Source organism: Phalacrocorax carbo, chromosome 24 (genome assembly GCF_963921805.1).
Source record: "Phalacrocorax carbo chromosome 24, bPhaCar2.1, whole genome shotgun sequence".
NCBI classification, from domain to species: Eukaryota; Metazoa; Chordata; class Aves; order Suliformes; family Phalacrocoracidae; genus Phalacrocorax; species Phalacrocorax carbo.
The window spans coordinates 3,106,068-3,128,034 of record NC_087536.1 but is presented as its reverse complement, the minus strand read 5'-3'; the positions used below and the strand labels follow the sequence as shown (position 1 = coordinate 3,128,034).

At 52.6% G+C, this 21,967-nt stretch overlaps 1 long non-coding RNA gene across 2 annotated transcripts; it reads left to right on the top strand.

Moving 5' to 3' along the window:
• The first annotated feature begins 13,816 nt into the window (after window positions 1-13,816).
• LOC135317000 (uncharacterized) lies at window positions 13,817-15,796 on the top strand. Of its 2 annotated transcripts, XR_010376158.1 has the most exons (3): window positions 13,824-13,995; window positions 14,736-15,090; window positions 15,444-15,796. It is a non-coding gene; the product is annotated as an uncharacterized LOC135317000 (long non-coding RNA). The 2 variants fall into 2 exon arrangements; XR_010376159.1 differs by lacking the exon at window positions 14,736-15,090 and having other exon boundaries at window positions 13,817-13,995.
• Window positions 15,797-21,967: the final 6,171 nt, after the last annotated feature.

Sequence of the window (21,967 nt, the reverse complement as noted above, 5' to 3'; positions counted from 1 at the left end):
AAATATAAAGGAAAATAAAAGGTGGAGGGAGGGCGGGAGGAGAGTTGCTGCCAGAGTCCCACGTGTAGACAGCATTCTTTGTAAGGCCGCGGGTATCGTAGCTGCTGCTGTCATTTAAAGCAAGGCATTGTTTTGTTTAAAAGCAGCATCTTTCCTCGTTATTTTAAATATCTCTGTGCAAGGCTGTTGCATGTTCGCTGGATACGCCAAGTTCCTCATCAAAGTAAACACCGTTGTGCCGGCACCGAGGGAAACGATGTGCAATTATGAGCTTTTCTCATCCCATCTTTTCTTGTTTCCAGTGCTCCTCTGGGATCCGCGGTGGAAATGAGGAGGGCAGGAATGGCAAAATTGTATATACTGCGTGATGGTAAGGGAGCCTTTGTGCTTGATTTAGAGGTTGATGGATGCTATTGTAGCACGCATGTGGATGCCTCTTCCGATTGTACGGACAAACCCAGCGGGCGAGCATGCGCGACCCCATTCTGCTGGGTCTGGGGGGATTTTTGGAGGGGTCCTGCTTCTGCCTGCGTGCAAACCTCAGCGCCGCCATGCCTGGCGTGCAGCAGAAGCCCTCGGCACCTTCTTTTGCAGAGGGCCCCGTCTGCGTGCGGCCTTCAAACCAGCCAGTCTCATGGTGGTTGTGAAGGACGCAAGAATACATCAGCCCTTGATGTGAAAGCAAGCAGAAGGCATGCTAACCGGGCGCCTGCTTTTTCTCTTCTTGTTTTTGTTTCTGCACACGATAAAGGCGTAAATGTCTAAATATTTGGGGTGTGACTCACTCCTTCTATGTCTTTCCGTGAATGGTGTTTCCCATGATTAAGGAGCCAGGCTTAAGGCAAAGGGGAAAGGACAGAAAGGTTTTAAGCGATGTAATTATTTCATAACGAGTCTCTGGTTTCTGGGGTTTCGGTATCCATTTATTCCTGTTATTCTGACATATGAATTCAGCAATGACGATTTTGTCACGGTGGCCTACTGCTCACTTCTTAGGTTGTGCCAGAAATGTGTTGGGTTTCCAGGTGGTTTTCTGTTCGAGTATTTGGCAGGCCACGAGCAGCCGATCTCAGATCAGACGGAAGTCGGCGCTTTCCCTCTGGCATGGCTGTCGTCCAAGCATTTCAATATGTAATTTCCACTAATTTGCAGAACTGTACTGTTAATTACATGAAAGGTTTACTTAGAGCTACCCCTTCCGTAACGTTCTCAATGCCTGCATTAACTACGTTGCTTCTCGTTTATAACTCTCGGCCCCTCAATGAGGTTAAGATGATGTGGTCGATGCCCACTGCTTGCTCAGACCATACCGTGCCGTGCAGAGCACGGTGGCTCCCAGCCGGCCTCGGAAACCGGGCACCGTTTCAGCGCAGGCAGGTGGGTCGAGGCCGTCGAGTCCCTGTGAGTCAAGGTGAGACGGTCCAACAGCAAATCTCTCTTTGCTGGGAGGCGAGGGCTTTGCAAACCACCCTTAAACACCTCCCGCGTGTACCCCGCCTCCTGCACCGCTGCTCTGGTAGCTTCAATCTTCCTAATATCGGCCGTTCTGTTTTTTTTTTCTTCATTCTTTTTTTTTTCCAGTCTCCTCTTCATTTACCAGAGGGTAAGGACAATGACAAGCAACTGCCCTTTATGCCCACTTTTTGGGAACTCTTGCTCCCACTCTTAATTTTCCCACTGAACTAATAACTGAGCTTCAATCAGAGCAGCCTTGCAGGACACAAATTATTGTATTCCACCACAAGGGATCCCTTACAGCCCTGTGCTGGCAGGGGCAGAGGAGCCGGGGCAGTCACAAGCTCAGCGTGGATGCTCCCCGCCAGACAGGCTTTCTCAGGGCCCCCAGGATGGGAATCGACAACAAAACATGGAAGGAGTAAATTTTCCTCCTGTGTCTTATACGGAAATGACCAACAGCTGAGCGGGAAGAAGCTGCGAGACAAGCTCCCACCTCGCTGCCCGGTGTAACAGCCCTGGGAGGAGCGGGCAGGGGAGCTGCTGGCCGGCACGGGTACCAGCACCGGCACCGATCCGGCTCCTCTCTTCGGTGCCAGTGCCAGGCAGTCTGTCACCAGTGCAATTTCACACTCAATTTTAGTAATTGCTTGGCATAATTTCTATCAGGTGAAGAGTAGGAAGCTGGTTGTGCTTCATCAGAAGACCGGCTATTCATCATGAGAGCTATCTGGCACCGGGACACAGTCCGATTTGTTCCCGTCTCCCGTAGGGCACCTGCCAACATCTCTCAGCAGCACAATGGGGATGGCAGAAAAATGACACAAAATTCAATTACTTGGGAGTTTCCCATCCACACGCTCCTTTTAAAAATTATTTATTTAAGGTTGTGCCCACCACAGGTGAAACGCTGAGGACTGCTCCGGGGAGCTCGTGGTCTGTGATGGGGCACCTTGGAGCAAACGGGGGAGAGAAGTGGGGCTACAGCACCGGGGGCTTTGTCCGGCTCCAATGGGACCCAGCATACAGACCTGCTCCCGCTCTCTGCCGTATTGCGCTTAGTCAAAGCTGCTAATCGTGGCAAACACACCCAGCTGGCATGGTTTGTCTCTGCAGAAAAACAGCAGGCAGATTGACCTAGACCCGGTTGTTTAGATGCGAAAGCCTTGTTGTCAGGTTGTGTTACCGCTTAAAACGGAAAGGACCGAAGCCAGGCATATACAGGTGCCAAAAAAAGAAAGAAAAAAAAAAAATAAAAGGTGAAAGCTGATCCGGACTCATCAATAACCTGCCACACATCCTTGCCCATGCTCTGAGTTGAGAAAACACAGCAATGATCAGCACGCGGGTCAGGATTTCACCAAGCTGTCCAAGGAGAATTTACTCTAGCTTCTTCCTAACAAGAGACAGAGGGATAAAACACAATACAGTGACTTCTGTTCAAGCAACAGCTGTGTAAAATATTGTTCATCGGAGCTATAAAGGTTACCTCGGCAGAGAAATGATGTCTGCAGCTTTTGGCTTGATATTCCTATGGGCAGTGCATTTGTGAGTTTGTTGAAGGCAAGGAGAAAGAGCTGGTGATGGACAAGGGGCGATGCAGCACCCCCGTCACTCCCCCTCTTGAATGGGGCATTGTCATTTTTCACCGCCTTTGAGCTGCACCTGGTTGATACAGGTTTGTAAAACAGTTGGAAGCCATCCGGCGTTGCGTTGTAATACCAAATACCTTCACGGGGCCGTGTCAGGCCGGCAGCACTTTACCCCTCCATCGTTGTGCTGCACAAAAGACAAAGCCACACGCCAGCCTGGGGACGCTGAAAGCGCCGGTGCTTTGCATGAGGTGAGCAAGCCGAAGGATGAAAAGGGGTTAAGCAACTGTCACGAGACCTGACAATCCTATGTCTCACTTCTGGCTGTCGCCAGATGGTTAAGAGAAGGTCAAGCCTGAAATAGTTTGCTCTAGAATAGCCTGATGACAGGGGAAGTTTCCTAGTGCTGATTATTTCTCAGTCATTCCTATAGAAGGCCAGAAAATCTTGACTAGGACCACATCCCTGTGTGGATTCAGCCCATGAATCCTGTCTCATATTTATAGGATGCACAAATGGCTCAAAGCTCCAAGATTCATAAGGGCACCCGATATTCCCTGCTCATCGCCCACTTCCACCTCTTCCAATAAATCAGTTCCATCCTGAAAATCCAAGCGATTGCTGGGGATGGAGACTGGTGAATAATTGACGTAACAAACAAGATTTGTATTTAGTTTGGAGCTTGTTAGGTTACGTTTGCATAGCTACAATGTCAGATTCATTATTCATGAGCATAAACTGCAGTGACCCCCGCCTCCCCCACCCGCACAGACGTTCGCAAACACCGGCTCCCAGAGTCCCAAGATTAGACATCTTTCTTGCTGCTTTAAGCAATTTCTTTTTAAAAGGAGCACGGCAGAATGACAGCCTTATTTTTTATTCATGTGTGGGTCTTTTCAAGGCATAACATTTACCACAGTACATAAAAATCAGGCTTGCAGGTCGGGGGGGGAGAAACGACTTAAGCAAATTGTGTTTAAGAGGTTTCAGCGCCGGTGTCGGCAGGGGACAGGCGCGTCCCTGCCGGGGTCCTGTCCACTCTCGCCGGACCCGGGGCAGGTCAGGCAGAGCGTCTCCCATCCCACAGCAGCTCCCCTCCCACCGGGTGACACACGTTGCACCCCAGGTGACATGGAAAAAGGGCCAGGGTCCCCCGGAGGGGCTGGGAGCAGACCACTGCCCCGAGCAACGAGGCTGATTTGTGTTTGCATCTCCTACGGAGGTGCGACGGGGGAGCCCGTCCCTTGGCAGATGTTCCCGCTGGGAGGAGGGAAAGCATTACAGCCCTTTGGAGGACAGACGGACAATTCAAAAAGATCCTGTTCAGTGGAAAGATGGGCTGGAGCTGAGAGGATAAAGACAGGTGGGTGAAATACTAAATGGGGGAATATCTGGCTCTGCAGTGTTAGCGCAGAAAGGGACTGGGGGTAACAGCGCAGCCCGCAGGACAAGCCAACCCCGTGATGCCTGTGCACCACCGAAACAGCGCGGCCCAGCACACGCAGAAGGGTGTTAAGCAGCATGTTGTACGTATGACGTGGGGGGGGTGTGTGTCGCTATCCCGCTCGGGGTCACCACGTGTTGGGAAAGCCGTCGGCAGACTGGGGAGCGTGGAGGGAATGGGCAGAGCTGTGTCGGAAGGAGAAGGCGGCGAGACGGCAGCGGGAGGACAGATCGCCGCAGAAGGACGGACCGCAGCTTGAAATACCTCGGCGTCTTGCGAGGCCGGGCTCAGATGTGCTCCGTGGCCGCCGAAGCAATGACAGTCTTTGTGTGATTTGCAGATAGGGGAGTTGCGTTACTGCTTTAGGGAAACCTTCCTTGGAGAAGGTGCCGAAGCCGTTTCATGGGACCCTTCGACAAACATCTCTCAAGGATGGCCAGGGCTGAGTCCTCCTCGACGCAGGAGGAACAGCAAAACCACCTCGGGCTCCAGCCATAAACACCAGGAGCAATGAGTGTCAGAACAGCTCCCTCTGTCAGTACGTGGCCTGCGACTGAGAAATAAAAAAAGATGTTTTTGAAGGAGCCTCGCCTTGTTTTGGGACACCATTAGCATTTTTGGCACCAGGAAGGGGGGGGAGCAGAAGCCGTTCTGGGGAGCGCTGCCAATCAAAGAGTGATTTGCTCTTGGTGTGAGGTGCTCTCCTGCTCTCTTACCCAGAGGAAAAAAAACGTCGTCAACACAAATGGTACTAAGAAAAGTAATTAAACATCTCAGAAATGCTAGAGGTTGCATTTAGCCTGTGACAGGCACAAAATAAAGATGCTGAAAGGGAGCGTTTCCAGTAGGCAAAAGCCAGACCGTGATAGGATGCTAATTGCTGGGTATCTTGACCTTTTCTTGCCGTCGAGCGGCGAACAGCAACAGGAACGCGCCAGCCCCGCTTCTCCCTGCGCCGTCCCCTTTCTGCGTCCCTTCGCGACTCACGGGCAGCGGCAGAGCCTTCACGCTGTCCTCGCCCCCCCCCTTGTGCCCAGGTCTCATTCACGGCAGCTTCCCTCCCAGAGAAACCGCACAGCATCAGGCGAAATGGAATTTAAACCAGAAAACAGGACAGGCTTAGGGCTGAGTTATTTCTCCTGGGTCTGGCTCAGATTTGCTCTGAATTTCGGCCGGTCAGAGCCACCCCAAGCTCCCCCATCTCGGCAGGGGGCAATAACGCTGTCACACAGGGGTAGAGGGAAAACACAGCATCATTGGTGCCTGGTGGCCAAACTATCGACCTGAATAAAAGCCTCCATTCTATTATCGTTTTAATCAAAGGGACTATATTCTGGAGAGACACACGGTCACTCGTTATGAACAGAAAACCTACCTTGAAGCCTCTTTCTGCTCCAGCAGCAGAAACTTACCTCCAGCATCGACCCCTTGGCTGGGGCACTGCCGGGGGGGTCTCGGCCCCGTCTCGGGCCAGGCTGTCCTCCCCTGACCCACCGCTTCCCTTCCCCACTCGCCTGGAGTGGACGTGCCATCTGGTGGCAAATTGGAGGAAAGAAAATACGTTTAAAATGATTTTTGCCAAGACAAGACCCTGTGGAAGGAAAGGGCCTGGAGGAGCGGGCGTCTTACATTTGGCCCCTTTGCAGAGCAGGAGTCCCTGCGAAACCTGCACGGCCCTCGGCCCATCCTCCCTTGCGGGTGTTGGATCATTACGAGTCTGAATCCTGGTAACTGTTTTGGCAGGAGGTTGTTTTCTGATGGAAGGAGCAATTTGTCTGTATAGAGGTATTCTGACTTCTTATCGTAAGAGCGGAAAAATAAGACAACCTGCAAGGTCTGGCTGTTAAAACTGCCCTTTTTTCTTTGCTTTCAGTTGCAATCTTTGCCCTGTGACCCAGGCTTTTTCCCCTTCTTTTCATACTTTTTCCTTTGCCATTCCCTCAGTGGATAAATGAACTAAAGAGGAAGAGGAGAAACAATCAAAACTGGAAATCAAAGTCAACAGGCAGAAAACTTCCTTATATTTTCTGTCTCTGAATTTTTTTGCTAGTTGATACAGGAAGAAAGCAGGGAAATGGGTATTGGGGGACTTGGATGTTTCTCTGTAAAAATACATTTATCAAATATTGATTATAATGCTGTAATATTTAAGGTCAGAATGATGGATGTAGATTTACGTGGAGTTTTTTTAGTGCACAAAGTTGGTTGCCAACACCCAAGTATGAACTGCCTTGCTGAAAATACTGTGACAGGAGAGAGAGATAAATGCAATAGATTATTATCCACTTGGTATTGAATAGGATGACAAGGAGAAGGGACGTGCTGAGACAAAGATTTCATAAGGCTGTACTTCACCCCCACGTAAAGGAACAGCACAAGGCCATGCATCACTTATGCCTTATTTATAGGTATTAAATAAGGCTTCACTAGAACATAGCTCGTGTGCTGACCCTCTGCAGATGGGTGAATTGCACCCTAAAGCAAATATAGGAAACTTGTATTATTCATCAGCCTCTGTTAATAGGGTTATTGCAGGCTGAGACGTTGCCTGTCTTGACTGAAGAGCAGATGCTGGCCTCGGTGACTTATGTTTGCATAATTATACTGTAAATTCTGTCCCGCTGTGTCTGTCTAATTACATTTTAAAATAAGAAAAAATATTTATATACATGTAGGGTTTTTTTCCAAAGCTTTCAAGGCCAGATTTTCAAGTATTTGGGAGTAGGGGTGGTTGCAAAACAACAGAGAAAGAAAGTTGTGATTCACATTCGTCTTGTTTGAAAGCAGAAGGAAACCGGGCGCTGCTCCTGCCTCTCCAGGCGGGCAAGCCTGGAGTTTTTAAGGGGTTCACCACGGATGAAACAGGCTCCTTCCCTACCAGGGGAAGTCAGCCTTTGTGGTCTACCTGGTGCACTTGATCCTAGTCCCATAAATACCCATCGGGAAGGAGAACGAGGTCGAGTCTCCCGGGCGGTGCTGTTCGAGGAGCGCTGGGTTGCGTGGGTTTGAGGGGAGCAGCTTGCAGTAAGTGATGCTGAAGGGACGTTCTTGGGAGCCCTTCAAAGACCAGCTCTGCTTGGTTTTATACTTTTATTGATCACTTTAGGCACAAAAAACCAGTAATGAGGATCCAGATAATGTTTTTCTGATGATAAAAATGAAACTCAGGAGAAACCATAAGCCTGGAGGAGTGGCCTTAGAAACCTGAATATGGGAAAAGGTGATAAAACTGTAATAGCTGTGTATGCAAGCTGGTTTTGCTGTGTACGTGCTCAGCAGCTGGAAAGGACTGAAAAGGGAAAAGCCCGCGCTCAGATCAGAGGATAACACAAGAAATGGTTCTCCTCCGGTGATCGGAGAAAGAGTGGCTGCACTGAGAGGGGGGAGCTGGGTGGGTGCAGCTCAGCAGAATGAGCACTGGGAAACCAGGCAACTGTTTTTTGTAGGCACCAAGGGCCCTGGGCACCCCGGCGGGGGGAAAGCTGCTGACCCTGACAGTGCTGGCACCACCACAAACGGGCATAAACGCGCCCTGAATAAAAGAAGGCTGGAAATCAGAAAAAGCCATCAGAGCAAAGAAGTGTCTGGGGTAGCGAGGGTCGGTCTGACAGTCTCACAAGGCCCTTTCTAGGCCAGTCTCCCTATTTTAACTTGATACCTTAAGTTTTTCTAGGTTTTCTCTTTTAATTAAATACATACTTTAGCATAGTCGCCTTGTAATCAAAGCACTGCTGTCGCCACAGCCAGAGGATGGAGCTGGGCTCGTCTCAGGAGCATTCACTGACAGGACAAGGGGCAGTGGGTACAGACTGAAATATGAGGATTCCATTTAAACACAAGAAAAAGCTTTTCTTTTACGTTGTTTTTTTTTTTTAAAAAACACAGGAGCTGTCAGCCACTGGAAGGGGTTGCCCAGAGAGGTCATGGCATCTCTGTCCTTGGGCGATACTCAAAACCCAGCAGGACACAGCCCTGAGCAAGCTGCTCTGAGTGATCCGGCTTTGAGGAGAGGGGTTGGACTGGGGACAAACCCAAACTATTTTGTGATATACTAGCACCTTTTGTTTCCCTCCCAGGCGTGAGCCGCTATCAGTGCTGCTTTGCAACGGCATGCATCTCAACACCCTAGTCTCCCCTTTCCCGGTAAGGAAAACCAAACCATCCCATCTCCACATCCTTTTTGTCTGTTTTCCTTTAAGCAAGCGGCAGCTGAGGGCCGGAGCCTGCATTAATGTCAGCGTCTGCAGTTGCAAAAGCAGTTCTCTGCAGCCCTCTAGTGCTTATTAAATACTTAGAAAAAGGAGAGTTTGCAACAGCCATGGGGAGAAAGGGCAAGGCCAGCTGTGTCCTTCACCTGCTGCAGCCAGGGCTCTCCAGCCCGGCCGTGGCGGGTGCAGACCCGAACCCGGGAGAGGCTCATCCCGCAGCAGGGGCTGGGGGAGGTGGGTCCCCTCGAGCAGGCAGGAGCGTCTCGGAGGTTTGGGCTGGGGGCTCTCAAAGCCCCTGCCCCAAGCCGGCAGGGACAGCGGCAGCTGCCGGCCTGCACTGCGGTTCTGTCCCTGCCTCCGCTGCTGGGTAACCTGAGCAAAACATTTTTCTGTGCCTCCTTTCACCGCTGCCGTAATCCTAATTGTCCTCCCATCCCTCGTCCCCACAGCGCAGCTGAGGGAACGCGGCTCTCCTGGTGACTACAGCAGTTCAGCTAGAGCATTTTCCCCAGGAGTTCACCGCACCACTTGTATTTAAGTTATTTATTTTCCAGGAGAAGACAATATAACTATTTAAATGTTGTTCTTCCTTGCAACACTAATTCAAAATAGAGGCTTTTATTTGCTCACAGGACAGAGTACCAGCTGGTATTTACCTAAACAGTTTAAATGTTTAGACAGGCTCCTGATCCACAGGCTACGTTCCCGGCGGAGAAGCTGCACCAGTGCGCAGAAAGAGCACGTCGGCCACGCAAAGGGTAGATCGGTTTTGCAGCACCAACACCTGGTGTGGAAACGATTTAATAACCTCATCCCAGGGAGCATCACTGGGGGGATTCATGATGAGTCCCCTCCACATCGATGGGCCCCTCTCCCCTTCTCCTGCCTGCCCTGGTCAGCTCCCTGGACCCTTTTTCCATGCCTTCAACCCTCCTTTTTTAGAGCGCTCGCTGTAGTTCCCCACATCCTGCAAAATCAAGGACGAACACCATGTGTGGGAGGCCCAGTGAAGAGAACAGATGAGGAAAAGGGTACAAGGTACTAGTCCCTTTCCTGACAGGTTTTGGCTGGTCGCGTTAGGATCATCCCAGTGACAAAAATCCACGTGGAGCCGAGTTGGGAAACTTTTATCTGCATCTGCTTTGCCTCTGTCAAAACGACTCCTCCAATTTTCATTAAAAATCAACCCCTTTTGCCAAATAACAGCTACAAAAAATTAAAAGTTGATCAAATAAAATGCAGTTGCTTTCCAAGCTCGTTCTGATAAAATCCTGAAAAGCTTCTTTACAATTGGATTTCTCCCACAAATCTCCACTTCAACAAAGGAAGTCGTCTGCATATAAAATACTTTGAATGATTAATTCTCTGGAGCTCCAGGGACAGATGTACTGATACCAACTACATTGAAACAGGTCAGCTGTGCCTTATAGCTGTAGGATTAAGCCCTTTCCCGTTGCCACGCTGAGGTCCAGGTCCTCCCACACAGTGCAGGCAGCAGGGGCCCATCGCAATTTTCACTTTTTCCCTCATCAAATGGAATAAGATTTCTTTAAAATGAGTCGCATATTCTTTGACTTCATGCTTTTGCCATTATGGAGCTGAAAAGCCTCAGCACTAAGTTTTATCCCTGGCAAAGTTCAGAGGCTCAGCCAGGAAGGAGCTGCGTTTGCCTGCGGGAGCCTGGAGGATGCTCTGGCTCTGCCAGCCCTTGCGTTGGGACCTGCATGTCGGTGGAATAAGCAGAAAAGGTCCGTGAACCACCACCTTCCCCACTAAGGTGACAGCGATGGCTTTACAAGAGCCAAGTCTTTGCAAGGACTTAAGAGGCAGAAGTAAAAAAAAAACCAAGGTAAAAAGCAGCTAGAGGGGGAATGCCCGTGGAACTTCAGATTTGGTCCTTAAATTGAAAAGTGCTTTGGGATTTAAGAGGAAGACATTGTATAAATCCCCCTCAGTAGAAGAGGAATCTCAGCTACTCTCCTCTACCACCTATCCAGGCTGAAGCTGCCTTTAAAGAAACAACCTGAATAACCTTGTCATTTCAATTTTTCACACATTTTTCTGTGCTGTGTGTTCTCAAGATCTGGGAAGTTTAATTTTCCCAGCACGACTGCCAGAGGCTGCTAGTCCCTATCAGGGCTCGCTCAGCCACATCAAAGGGAAGAGGACACATCAGAGGGGAGCAGAAGGGCCGCAGTCCCATCCCGGGGGGCCGAGGGGATGCTGCAGGCTCGGAAGCATCCCGCAGCTTCTGGAAGCAGGGTTGGATTAGCAAAGTGCGTTCCCAGCGCTGTTGCAATTGCCCAAGCCGAAACAACTGAAAGGCCGTCGCGCCTCCTAGGTTGTGTCTGAGCGGCGCTGGCTTACTGGAGAATCACAGCGAGACCCTTGGTCAAGGTGATCTACGACGATGCTTTTCAAAAATCACTCCCCTTCCAAAAAGCAACAGGAAGACAACTATGTGGTGACGGCCTTTGCAATCGTTGCGTCATTGTGACAGCAAGAAAATGGATGCAAGGAAAGAAATCAAGGGCGTTAAAAGGCTCCATTTCTCCCGGTTTTTCTGCTGCTGATCCCTAAGCTAGCTCAAATACTAAATGCAAACCCTGGCACTGTAAACAGGCGTTCGCTTGCCTCCAGCAGAAGCCAAAACCTAGAGTTTGCCACCCCTGCCTGAACATAACGCAGGAAGGAGTTCCCGAAGAGGGCCAGCATTCACGTGAAGCCATCTCAACTTAAAGTAAATGCAGACATTCAGAAGGGAGGGTTGTCAGAAACCCAGGGTTTCAAGCCACCTAATGAAAGAGGGCTGGCTGCCTAGGCAAAATTTGCATCCCTTTGTTTATCCCAGCTGTGTCTTTCCAGAGCCTGATGCAGTCAGCAGCAGCGTTTCCCTTTGGTTTAAAACAGGAGGGGGGCTTGCTTTGAAGACTTTGCTTGCATAGGAAATGAACTTCTTGATTCCTGTTGACATTTGCAGCAAGGTGTAGGTGGTGCTTGTAGCATTTTTCAAAGCTCCCTAGCTCTGTTTGTTCAGCTACTTCACACTCATGTGAAATGTGATAATACTAAGCGGTGGGTGGAAGGAAGAGCACAAATGTATCCCTTCAGGAGACAGTAGGGTTCAAAACTGCTCTGCATGTAAAGACAACTCCTTCCATTACCAGCTTCCACACCACTGTCACCAAAGTCCCCGCATACACGGAGCCTTTAACCCAGGAAGCAGCAAGGAGCAGCAAAACGCACCGTTGTATTTTGTTCCAACTCTGCAGCAGCCAAAGCGACTCTTGCAATGGTTTGCTTTTCTGGATTCCTAACAAAAAAGGCAAAAATAAGGCTTTGCCTTTTCAATTGTGAGCAGTGAGGACTTCTCTGTTACGGGAATGTTATCATTCTCTAGGCTTAAAAAACCCCAAGGCGGTAAAAACTGCAGCAGCAGCGGCAGCGCAGCATTCAAACCTATTGACAAACCAATTAACACTTTCAGGATTGGGTCTTCCCAGGGGTACTCCATGTCCAGCTCTCCTTTTCAAGCACCAGCTCCTGGAGTCAAGTGAAGAAGTGGAGATTCTGGCTGGCGCTTCCGTTCTGACGTCGGTGTGTGGTGAGAAGGAGCTCACAGCGACAGTGCTATGCCAGAAGGTCACTGGGTTTACGACAAGTCTATGGCCTTTGCAAGTGCTTAGGGATGACCAAACCTAGGTCCTATAACAGTCTTGGCCTTAAAGCTTCCAGTGCCTTTGAGAAAGCGCTCAGCATCCTGCAGGATTATGGCCCGTAGCATTAAGTTGGCTGCAAAACGAGGCAGCTGAAGAGCAGCCAATTTTTATTTCTGCAAGATGGCAGCATTAGAAATTCGGTGTCTCGATGTTGCAACACTCATTGCAGTCATGGATCTTTGGTGTTTAATGCTGGCCGCTCCTATCTTGTTTCACCACATGCTCTAAATTCAGCCCCTTTTTGTTCTTTGTGTTGTAACCCACTTAGAGATGTCCTTTCTCCCTGCAAATACCTTATTTCTTGCCTTCCAGCTGCCTGGGAAGCTCTGCTCATTAAACAAGGCAGCACTTGCCAAGACCAGGGTCTGAATGGTCCAAGTCTGCATTTGCCATCCTTCTCAGGACTACGCAGCTGGGCTAAAGTAGCTCCGAGACCCTCCTAGAAGCCGCACTGAAGGAAGGTGCTGGGTTTTGCTCTCTGCCTCCCAGAGCAAACCTTAAATCCTCCCCAGCAGAGCCTGCCTGTCCCGCAGCTGAGAGCACAGTGACATCTAATGGCATTCCCTGCTACTGCCAAGCATTTCCAGGGAAAGGGAACAGCCCCCTGCAGCTCATGGAAACGTGAGTAATGCCACAGCATCGTGCTGCTAGAGCAGAGACCCGGCAGGACTTTTGCCTCTCGAAGAGTTTCTGCCCTGACACCCTCTTTAAAATCATCTGCACAGGATTACTTGATTCCTTAACAAATCATTTTAAAAGCCTACCTTCTGGAGCAGCGAGATTTAACAGCCAGAGCCCCAAAGCACCAAAGTCATCTAAGTTTCCCTTGTTGTGTCCCAGGGAACCTCAAGACACAACGCCCAGACTCGTACCTCTTCTGCACTGGCAGAATAAAGCGGGGAAGCAGCAGAGGTTTCATATAGGCTGCGCGATGACATTGTGGGCTTACCCTGCCATAATTCATGGCCTAAATGACCCACCTGGCTTGGTAAGGGAGCCTCCTCATGCCGCTCATCCTACCAAGCTGTAGGAAGGATCACTGAGCAGGCCCCGTCCCCTTGAGCCCGGCCCCCCGTGCTGCCCCAGCTCCTTGCCTGCTCTGCTGTCCTGCCTGCGGGTGCAGGGAGCTCCCCAGGCGAGCTGGATGGGGAGCCGGGGTGACCCCAGCGCCGCAGGGAAACGCTCCCCAGCGTGTGCGCGCAGCGGGACAGGACAGCCGCAAGGTCGCTGCGGCAAGCGCAGCGTACAGAGGGACGTGGATTCCTGAGCCAGGCTCACTCGCAGCACCCTGCAGACCAGGGCAACGGGCCTGAGCCTGAGCTTTAATAGAGCTCCTGGGCTGTGGGAGGGGAGGGTGGAGCAGGGGCTCAGGGCAGATCAGCTGTATTAGTGGACCCAGGGGGTGGCATTCAGGTTTGGGGGGTGGCTGTCTTGTGTGTGCTCCGTGTTCCTAAACTGCTCTTAGAAAGTGGAAGTGAAACCACCCGAGTTGTCCTTTTGTCCCCCTTTCCTGCCAGCCTTGGTGTTTGCAGAGAGGTCTCCGTGCTGTGTCGCGTTGCTGTTCGGGCCATCGCTCTGTAAGTAGCACTAGGGTTTTTTTTTCTCTCTCTACAAGCTTTGTTTTCCCAAGCTTCTGAGTACAGCTGTAGCTTTTCTTTAGTTGATATAGCAAGAATTTAATTCGGACGTGGTAAGAAGGGAGGATAATCAAATGTTTCTCCTGCTGCGTTGGTTTTGCTTTTACTTTGGCTGCAGATTATTCTTTGCCAGCAGTGACGGTGCTGGTGTTTGTTTACAACCTGGTCATACGTACAGATCTAATAAAGGGAAAATTATTTCATTGTTTAGATATACTGGAACAGAAGCTCTGAATCCCTTTGAGGGATGAAGGCTCCGGGTTAAGCCTCTCTGGTGCTATAAAATAGCCCTTCCTAATATTTGCAAGGGTTGTGCGAGCATTTCCCCTCCTGCAAGTGCAGATATCCCGTGTTCTGCTTGGCGCATTCCTTGCTCAGGAGCCGACTCCTGCAGCTCTGTGCCGGGGCTGCCCACCCCACCTGGCTGCCAGCATCGGTGCCAGAGGTGCAGAATAGGTGGGGAAACTCTCCTGGACAATGTCACTGTGGGGTGTGTAGATGCTTAAAAATCTTTGTGCAAAGCATGGTTGGATTTCCTCACTTAGCTATTGGAAAATGGAGGGAGCGCTCTACAGACTTTAATAGCCATGCTAATCCCCTCCCCTTTTCCTTCAGCATCCCGACCTGCGCGTATCCGTCTGAGGTCTGGGCTTCATTTAATCACCTGACTCATTTTTCAGGCTTATCGCTCCCCGTGATTATTACTGCTATAACCAGCCCGAGCACAAACATTTCCTCACCGGCTGTCAGAAGTGACGTGCTGGTCATCAGCCGGGCCTCATGGGCCATGGATCAGCGCTGCTCGGGTTAGGCCAGACCCCTTTGCAGTTACGCTGGGGTGACAAGGGGTGGCTGTCCTGGAGCGAATCTTTGTTCTCCTGCACCTGACTTCGCTGTGGCTCGGTGGAACAGGACCGGCTCTGCAAACAGCTTTTGCCTTCTTGCTGCTTTGCGTCACCGTAACGGCGTTCCTTGGCCGCGGCTTGATTTATGCTTGCTGTGCCGAATCGGGATATGCCCTCGGGGACGAGTAAGGTGATTTATTGCCCTGCATTGCTGCTCGAGGCGCTGCTGAGCCTTGCAGGGGAGGGTCTGTGCGCTGTCGTGGCCCGCGCTTGGGGCAGTGGAGGCAGTTGTTGGCAACGGACTTTGCCCTTTCCCGCGGCTGGAGACATCTGCAGCTAACTGCACTTCAGAGTAAATGTTGTTTCTTGGGCACCCCGTGCAGTATTTCGTAAGAGGGCTGTCAGACGCAGGGCGAGCGCTCGGGGCGGGGGGGGGTCTGAGCTCCTGCAAAGAGCTCCATGCACGTTAATCCAAGCTGCTTTTGTCCCCATTCCCCCCGGCTGGAGCTCACCGAATTTCTTTGTGCTTTATCTTTTCATTAGAAATGCCAAAGCCACCAGTGCGTGAGTGTCGGAGGGGTGTGGAAACGTCTCTCTGCTGTGGCAGAGCAGGCCGTGGAGCACGAGGAAGGAGGACTGGTGGCAGAGGAGAGCTAACTGAGAAGCAGGAAAGCTGCACGTGCGAATAAAGCGTGGATAACTCCTTCCGAACTGGGCTGAGCATCGTGCAGATATGCCACTGTGTATTAGAACTGGTTAAAAACAAATCGAAAGTTTATCATGTCTGAATCTTTTGGGCTTATTGGTGATTGATTATTTAATTATACGAACTGTACCCTGGGTCTGGGGGATGATTTGTAAGAACGGCAGAAAGCAATTAAACAAGAAAAGCTGAGGCTGCTTATCAGGAAACTTGTGTAGGGGTGAAAGCTAATCCTTTTAAAAATATAATGGAATAGCCCAGGGAGAATCTGTGCCGGCTAAAGGGGCTATTTTCTATTCCTGCCCACGATGTACCTGCAAGTGAATTCAGGAGTTTTTCCCCTTCTTGCCCTGCATCTCTGCTAAGGAACTGTGACAGTTTGACCCATTCTCCCCCAAAAAGTCAACGTATAGCATCTGCAAGTCCATTGCACAGAACAACATAGCAGTTATTTGCAGCAGACCACAAACGTGGCATTTAAAGAATGCCAGCAGGGCTTGTTGTGACGGGAGAGGGAATTCTTGGTCGTCCCACTGCACGCGGCCGACACAGCAGAGGTGGGTCCCCCAACGGGTCGGTCCTTGCTGCGCTGCCCACGGCTGCTCCCGTAACTAATCCAGAGGAAGAAATGGCTTAACGGTAGCTGTGCTACGCAGGCAATTTTTTCAGTCTGATCTAAATAGGAAATACTACAGTCTTGTGGATTCTTGCCAGCTCCCCTGAACTTTAAAGCAAGTTTGAGAAGCAAAGCAAAAAAAAAAGGTATTGCATTATTCATGCATGAAAACAATTCCTTACAATTGCTCCCCAGGGTCTACCCTACCTCTGAGCCCTCTTACATCCCTGGCAATTTATAGGTATCACGAGAGTGCTAAGGGGGCAGATTCTCATGTTGTTTTAAATCAGGGCAGAGATTAATCGTTTGGCTCTGTACTGTAATTATTCCCTTTCCACACAATGTACATTCCTCGAAAATGGGACCAAAACTTTTAGTGAAGCTGGATTTAATTCAACAAACCAGCTTGGCCAAAGAGGAGGGAATACTTGCAAATGTCAAAACATTCCAATCTGACAATTAAAATAATGCATTTTGGAAATGTTCCAGTGTTTCAGGCAGAGATTTAGGAGCAGAGCACTTTGATTGTTTGAAAGCAGATTTTTCACTTGGAAACAGCCCTGAAGCAAAACCGGGGAAGTTGAACGGAGGACAGAACCTGAGCGTGACATTCAATGCCAGCGTAGCCTTTCCAGGCCGACCTGTAGCTCTGTGTGGGTTTTTCCCTTCTCTGAAAAACCAAAAGCTGCCTGTTTTGTTTCAGCCTCAACTAAAAAGCTTGATCTTCCATAGTTTTTTGTGCAGTTCAGCTCTTGAACCACGAATCCCTGTTACATACCTCGGTGAGGTTGCGCTTAATGAAAAGGAGGATTTATTCCCTCAGGTGGACGTAAAAAGGAATGTATGTGGGGAGATGGTCTCGTTCCTGGTGCCACTTTTCTGTCCGCTTCAGAGATGTAGAAAAGCTTATTTCTGGATTTAACTGAGAGGCAGAAGCGGCCCCTCGGAGCCCGATCCCTGCACAGCCTTGTGCTGCTCCTCTCTCCCCTTGTGCCTGCCAAAACCTGCCCAAATGCCGCTCGCTGGGAGTTCATGTTCAACGGGGCCCTGCGAGGAGCCGGAGCAGCTTTGCAGGGAGGCAGGTGGGGTGAAATGCAGGGGATGGGTGTCTCGGTTGGGCACCGAGGCAGAGGTGGCAGGAGGGTCCCCAGGTCGCAGCCAGGGACACGCTGCAGCCCCCTGGCTCCAGGTGCTATGAGCTGCCTGTGCCACTGCTCCGTGCCTCGGTTTCCCAGCCTGTACAGAAGGCGATCGGTTCTGGCCCTTTGCAGAGACGAGCATCCTTGGTCCCTGCTGCGTTGATGCATGACTTTGGGGTGGGAGAAGCCTGGTGATGCCAGGAGATGGCACCATCCTCCCACCTGGGGCTGCCCAGCTCCGGGCGAGCCCCTGCTCGGGGTGCCCTGCTCCCTGCATCACCCCTGCAGATGGGCGAGGGCTGGCACAGCTCCTGGCCTGGCGTTTCCGCAGTAGGTGTTGGCTGCCAGCAGCGCAGCAAGCCCTGCGAGCTGCCCCTCGGGATGGCTGCCCACGCAAAGGCCGCGTACACCCTGTAAAACCTCCTACACCCCATAAAACCTCTTCCTCCCCGCTAAACCGCGCCCAGGCCTGCGCTGCTACCCAGGGACGTCCCCGGGCTTTGCAGGGTGAGGCCAGCGAGTTCAGCGCAGCCCAAGCGAGCCGGTCGCCCTCGGTCATGTCGAGGCCTCGCTTCGGTGGCGTTTCGTTCCCTTTTCAGTCAAACAGCGGTTTTAAGGCACCGGGATGTGGCGTTTTGCCTTTTGCCACCCACCGCAGCCGAGGGAGCGATTTTGTTTCTGCTTTCTGGTGAGCAGCCCTGACTGGAGGTAGCTGGGCAGCCTGCCAGGTCTTCTTTTATCTTTTAATTCCTGGCGTTTGGTATTTCATGGTGTTTTGAGGAACAAATGTGAGAGAAAAAGGAGAATTGTGAAAGCTGGGTTTGATGGAAGGTGATCTTTGTGCAGAGCAGCCCGGGTTGCCCCTAGGCAGCAAAGGAAGGTGTTGGATGCGCTGTGCTATTCCCCATCCCTGGGCTCACCGCCCCGGCATTTCGGTGTCCTCCCCGTGTTGGCAGCATGCGAAAGACCCATGTGCCAGGAGAGCCCAAGGGGGCAGAAGCCGCATTTTAAGAGCGTTCGGGCTTTACGAGCTGGGATGTGCTGTGCATTGCCTAAACATATCATATCTAAGCACATCTTCGGTGTCTTACTCAGAATGAACTCTATTTTTAATAGGAGCTTGTTGCTTCTGGGTGCATTAGTGATGCGACAGGTGCCTGTCGGGTGCAGGGCAAACCTTCAAAAATCCCTGGCCATAGGAGTGTACGGTCAAGTAGGGATTTTTCCTCCTTTTTTAAATTTTTTCTCCAGCCCTCTCTGTAGAGCTGCCTGCTCGCCTCCCGTCGGCGCCCGGCACGCCTGCCCTCAGCCCCGGATCAAGCGGCCATGCCGTGCCGGCCAGGCCGTACCCGCCTTGCCCTCGCCGCCGTCCCCATCGTGGGCAGCACCCGCTCCCAGCGCGGGCGGCCTGCCGGCACGCACCTGCGAGCGGGCTGGCACGCCAGAAAAGCCGGAGCGTTTCGCCGGGAGCCGGCCTCCCCGGCAAAGGAGCTCACCCCCCGGGACGGCCAGCCGTGCGGGGATGTCTCCCCGGCTTCCCGAGCCAGCCTGCAGATAGATTTTTCCGCTGGGCTCCTCGCAGGCGCTGGCTGGCAGCCTGCCGAGGAGTTTACCCGGCTGTTCAAAGGCTTTTCTTGTTCTGCGCCCGGGCTCCTGGAGAGCCCCGAAGAAGGGCTCCTTTCATGGCCTTGCCTTTCCTAGACAGAAATTGTCATTTTTCAAACACAGCTTCCCTTTTCTTGGCCTGGAGCCTTTCGCCTCCCCGCGCCCTGACGTCAGGCCGCTTTTGTGATGCTCGGGGCAGCATTTTGTGCTCCCGATTCTTTTCAGTGGTTTTAAATGACAGCCGGGCCAGGCAGCCGGCGAAGGGCAGCCGGGGCAGCCAAAGTGTGCTTCCAACAGAGCCCGTTGAGTTTGCACCTTCATCCGAGCAGGGCTGTCAGCCCCGGGTGACCATCAAAGAGCCCTGATGGATGTGGCGAACTCTCTTATTGAGTTTCTTGATGTGTTGGGAGAAGAAAAGGACTTTTTTATTATTTTTTTTTTTTTATGGTTTTAATACTACCTGGGATTTTGAGCCTGTCTGCAAGGGAGTTTTGCAGCGTGGTCACGCAAGCCATGGTGTACAGCTGGTGGGACCACGGCTCTGTGTCCCAGGGAGGGCTCCAGACACAGCTCCAGTGCATTCCCCAAGGGGACCAAGGGCTCCTTTCAACGATAGGGAAACAACGGCGAGGAGCCATCGCAACCCTCACGTGGGCTGTCTGGAGGGGAAGCTGGAGCACGCACTGCAAAGGGTGTTTTCCTGAAGCAGCTCTTGTGAAAGAAGGCAGGCCGGCGTGCATGCCGTCACCCGGCCGAGGCGCGACATCACCGCTCAGGAAACGGTTGCAACACAACCCCAAAATAGAAACTATCCCCAGAAAACTAACTCCCTTCTCCCTGCCCGAATTCCCCTTCTTGCATCAGCTGCGGCGTTGCGTCCTCGGCCCCCGGGTCCGTCGCACGAAAGGCAGAGCCCAGATCACGGCTGCGGCCGTCCCGGGCTGCCGCGGTGCAGCTCGGGCTTTGTGCAGCAGCTCCATTCCTACACGCACGCAGCCGCTGTCGGTGACGCTCAACTTTGCCCGCGCTGCTCCTTGCACTCGAAATTTTCCAGGCTTGGCGCGAGCCCAGCGGTGGAGTTTTGTTTTGCAACCGAGCAAAATCGGCTCAGTGTTGTCAAGCTCGGCGGCCGCGTGAGCGAAGTACGGGTCTCCCCGGCTCTTCCCGCTGCAATGTTTGCATTTCATCTGGCTTCCCACCGCTGCCTTGGCATGGAGCCGTGGGCAGGTCTGCGCAGGGGCTGCGTCCCCTGGCGAGGTCCCCTCGGCCACAGGGCTCCTGTCTCCATGGGGGTTACGTTTGCTCCTTAAATATGGGTCTCGGAGGCCCCTCCGTAAGGGGACTGAGCAGACTGGCACCGTGGCGCCTCGTCCCGCCCCTGCCCTGCCCGTGGAGGGGAGCCTCGCGGTGGCACCTCCTGCGCGAGCCTCCCTGGGCAGGTGCCACAGCCCCGTCGTGGTCCCCATCCCGAGGGGCAGGGGCACTGCCGGAGCGACAGCAAACGTTCCCCTGGCCGGCAGACAGGGAAAGCATGGTGAAAGCCCCGCCGAGGACGGCTGCTGTCAGCTCTCGCCCTCCCCGTCTGGCGGAGGTTTATTGCAGTCTCTTCCCCACTCCGTTTTGAGCCAAATTCAGAGCATTTAAGTGCTTTACAGTCAAACGCAAAGGTACGGGGTCCAAAGGCAGCGTGGCACAGGCTGCGTGGTGACTATTTCTTGGATTCGGGTGCAAATTTAAGCCTTCCCCTGCCGGGGTTTGTCTCGCTTGAGAAACACAGGTGTGAGATGCTGCAAGATCTCGGAGGATCTCCAAGCATTTGGGAGCATCTGATCCCTGCAGGGTCTCTCTCCCCTTCCTGGAGGAGTTATGGCAGCAGAGAACGCCTGAACCTGTTTTACCTGTGTGTGATTTCCCTGGGCAGGTACAAATTCTTGCCGTTCCTGCCGGGCTGAGTCACGCGTGTCTCCTCCGGGCTCCCGCACCGTCCCCGGAGCTCCCAGCCTCTGCAATCCTTCACCTCCATCTCCACTTCCGAAGGTGGCGAGTGAGTCATTCCCGTGGGAGGTGGGGTCGCCTATCGCGCCGGGGAGTCTCAGCCCGGGGCGGGAGACGTGTTTGCTTTCCCACGTTCCCGAGGAAAGCCATGTTTTCTTTGCACGCTCCGGTGCAGCCGAGCGGCTGCGGGGGCTCCGGTTGTGCCGATGCTATCCCAAGCCTCCCGGCTCCGGGGAGCTGGCTCGGCAGCAGGGCCGGCTGTCGGCGGATGCCCGGGAGGTCGCTGCGTGGGGACATGGAGCTGCGGGCGCTGACTCAGCGTTCCCAGCGGCGTTGGACGGGCGCGGGGCGGCGAGCTTGCCAGGCAGGCACAATGCAAATGATAGATAAACAAGCAGAACAAGGACAAATACATCAAGCTCAGGCATGTGCCATGCATTGTGACCTGCCACTGCGCCTTTTGTGACGGCTGGATTAATGGCCCAGAGACTGAGGGCCTCTGTTCAGCTGCCGGCTGCTTTCCGGCCGGACTTGGGTGCTTTTCCCAGCCGGACACCGAGGTCTCTTTGCCCAGTGTCGGTGGCTCAGGGAGAAAGGGTGGGCACGACGAGCCTAAATGCATTGGCTGAATGCCTTGGGCATCCTGCCTGGTGGGTGCCACCTGCATTGCGAGGGTAGCCCAAGCCCCCCAGCCCCTTCCCGCAGCCATTTGGGGGGGGGCTGCTCCCCCAAAAGCTGCCCCAACACCCTCCCGCCCTTCCCAGCTCTCTGCGTCCCACCCTGCTGCTGCTGGTCCCGCTGCAAAGCCCTGGGAGGGGAACCCCGAGGAGGAGGAAAACAGAGCCTGGCCTCGGGATTTTTAAGGGCACGGCCAGACGTGCAGCCGCTCGAGTGCTCGCTGGGTTGCTGGCCGCCGCAGCTGAATGCCCCTTGTGTCAGGCAACCCTCGGCGGCGTAAATGAACGTGGCTTCCCGCGACCGCGGTGGGTTAAGGAGAGCCGGTAAAACC